The 3,149-nt window shown below is 34.4% G+C and overlaps 1 pseudogene; it reads left to right on the top strand.

Moving 5' to 3' along the window:
• The first annotated feature begins 2,051 nt into the window (after nucleotides 1–2,051).
• LOC145775546 (phosphomannomutase 2 pseudogene) lies at nucleotides 2,052–2,934 on the top strand (annotated as a pseudogene).
• Nucleotides 2,935–3,149: the final 215 nt, after the last annotated feature.

Here is a 3,149-nt window from a genome sequence, read left to right as displayed (position 1 = left end):
GTTATCATCACCATTGGTAAAGGTTGTCACTTGTCATTTGTTTTAGCTTGTTTTGTTCTTATGCGGTTTGGTTCTTGTTAACAGCAGTGGAACATAATTTTCTGGTAACCATGTCAAAGCCTGGGAGAGCCTTTGTTGAGTCTGTGAATAGTTTTCCACTAGGAAGGATTTTGTTATTTCAGAAGTTCTGCTACTCCGTTGTACTGATTAATTGGGGATGGGTCGGTTTTGTAGAAGATGTGTCTTGATTTAAGTCGCTAGGTTTTTGGAGCTGGATTTTCCCTTACAAAAAGATACGAAGGTGACGTAGGACAACACGCCTGAGCGCATATTGAGGTCAAACGTCTTGCTTGAGTAAACATAAACAGGGAAATGTAGTCTCAGACAAGGATGCCAGAGCTTGGTTTTTCCACCTAGATCTGGGTTTTTTTGACCACATCTGGGTTTTAAGTTTTTTTTTCAAATTTAGGTAAATCTAGGTTTTTTGGTTTTTAACTTTGTACAGAGCTTGCACGGTAGGCACTGGGATCCTCGATAAGTGGTCCACACTGCAACACAAAAATGATAAGGTACGGTACCGTAATGTTTTTTGCATCAGCTACTGCAACTGCAGTCAGTGAGGTACAGGATGCTGAAGAAATGATCCAACTTTATGAAAATGTGGATGACTAAAAATTGGAGTAGTACAGCTATTTGTGTTACTGAACATTTATTTATTGTGAGTTTGAGTTATTCTTTTCAACGTTATGTTCAAATGAAAAAGGTTAAGCAGGGTTTATTGCTAAGAACCAATTTAGCTGTACACCAAACTGTAAGCAGGCATGATGATTCTCCTCAGCCACAGTCTACAACTCACACAGCAAAAGTTTAGTTCAAAAGTCAAAACTAACCTTAATGGCTAGCCTATACACTCATACATCTAGTCAGTTTTAGAAATTTTGGTTAAACACACACTGAACCTTGCTAGCCAGACGCTTTACCATGAAGGCAATTTTAAGCCAAAATCTTTGCTGTGAGCCCTTATAGGCCTACCAAGCTCTTGTTTTTCTATATAGTTATATTCCATATATATTAACTACTACCATACCAACATAATGGTAAGCATGTATATTGTATAATTATACAGTATATACGTGTTACCGTACTATTTGCAGCTTTCTGAGGCTTCTGTGTAATGATTTAAAATGGTGCTAAAAGCACACGCAGGTTTTTTTTAACCGCTTTACTACATATTTTTTGGACCTGGTTTTTTTTTGCCTCATCTAGGTTTTTTTTAGCACACAATCTAAGTTTATTAGAAATTTGTCGCTGGCATCCCTGCTCAGATAAAAGCTATAGAGATTGTGTGTTAATGATCTATTTATTATTAGCTAGTATATACTAGTAGGCCTACAAGATATAATACTTTCTCCAAGAATTTCATTTTTTACAGTACCATAGTCTATTTCATTTATTAGTTTTTTTTTACGATTTATTACATCGTTTGTAATAGCCTAATGATAATGTTATTATCTACAAAACCTACCTATGATGTAAATCAAAGAATTGTATATATTCATTGGTTTACTGCATAAAGCCTACTGTAGTGTAGTAGTACATACTCATGAAGTTTTGTGTTCCAAAAATATGCTAATGTAAACTTTTTCAGTAAAAATTGGCAATTTTTGCCATTTTCACAAAAATGTTTGTGCCTTAACGTCATAAGCTCTACTTTTAAATGGTATTATATATATATTATATAATATATGTGCAATTTCAGATAATAATAAACCGCAAGTCCAAATGCAGTTCATAAGTCAAAAAAATAAATGACAATCGAAACTTTGATGTGTGAGGTAAACACATGTACTTAGGCTATGAAATGTAAAAGCATTTGTGTGTAGGCTATATATTTCATTATTTAGTAAGTAGTGGGTTACTGTATTATATATTTTGATGGTGATCTTTTGACTTGCCTAATATGCACTATGCAGTAGACCAGTAGTGCATTTTAACCCAGGTGCATATAGGTCATTTGTGGTCAGCTTAAAAGGTTATCACAATTAAAGGAGATGTCGAGTAAAAATAAGTCAATTTTATGTCTGTTTGATGTTGATGGAACAATCACTTTGCCACGGCAAAAAATTTCTAAAGAGATGAAAAACTTTCTTACCCAGCTAAAGGAAAAACACACACTTGGGATTGTTGGAAGTTCTGACTTACCTAAATTAGTAGAACAGCTAGGAGAAGATTCACAAGATATTTTCAACTCATTTGATTATGTTTTTGCAGAAAATGGACTTGTTGCTTACAAGAATGGCAATCTTATAGCCGAAAATAGAATTGAAACTCACCTTGGTGAGGAATTAATGCAGCAATTCTTGAATTACTGCATGTCATATATGTCCAAGTTAACACTTCCAAGAAAGAGAGGCACTTTTATTGAATTTCGAAAAGGAATGCTCAATATATGTCCTGTAGGTAGAAGTTGTTCCCAAGAAGAACGGTTAGAATTTTATGAATATGATAAGGTTCATAACATACGTAAAAAATTTGTTAGCAGCTTACAAGAAGAGTTTAAAGAAAAAGGTTTAATTTTTTCTATTGGTGGACAAATCAGTTTTGATGTATTTCCTGTTGGTTGGGACAAGCGATTCTGCCTTAATCATGTAAAAGATTTTGGATTCAGTGAAATTCATTTTTTTGGAGATAGAACTGATGCAGGAGGCAATGACCATGAAATTTATAATGATGATAGAGTGATAGGTCATGCTGTAACTTCTCCAGAAGACACGAAACAACAAGCTATGAAACTTTTTCACTGTAATGCACCTTAAATTGATTGTTATTTCAGTGCTACGGTACTATACTAGTGTGAGGTCTTCCACATCATATGGCATGTGTCTACTACTGCATTATCCACCCTTCATGGTTTAAATACTAAAAATGACTATCATATCAACCTTTATTTGCTTCCTTTAATGTGGAAGGTCAGATTGCAAATTGGGTTACACCAATGGTCTCAAACTCAAATTGGTCTGAGGGCTAAATGAACTCTTATAACTTATCCCGAGAGCCGCAATACACAGTATGAAGTCAATAAACAAAATAATACAGTTAAAACGCATTAAAAAAGGTAGTAACAACGCATGAAGAATGTTAGATCCCAG

This window comes from Aplidium turbinatum, chromosome 8 (assembly GCF_918807975.1).
Source record: "Aplidium turbinatum chromosome 8, kaAplTurb1.1, whole genome shotgun sequence".
Classification (NCBI taxonomy): domain Eukaryota; kingdom Metazoa; phylum Chordata; class Ascidiacea; order Aplousobranchia; family Polyclinidae; genus Aplidium; species Aplidium turbinatum.
Note: the sequence above shows the minus strand (reverse complement) of the source record. Positions and strands in the feature narration are given on the sequence as shown.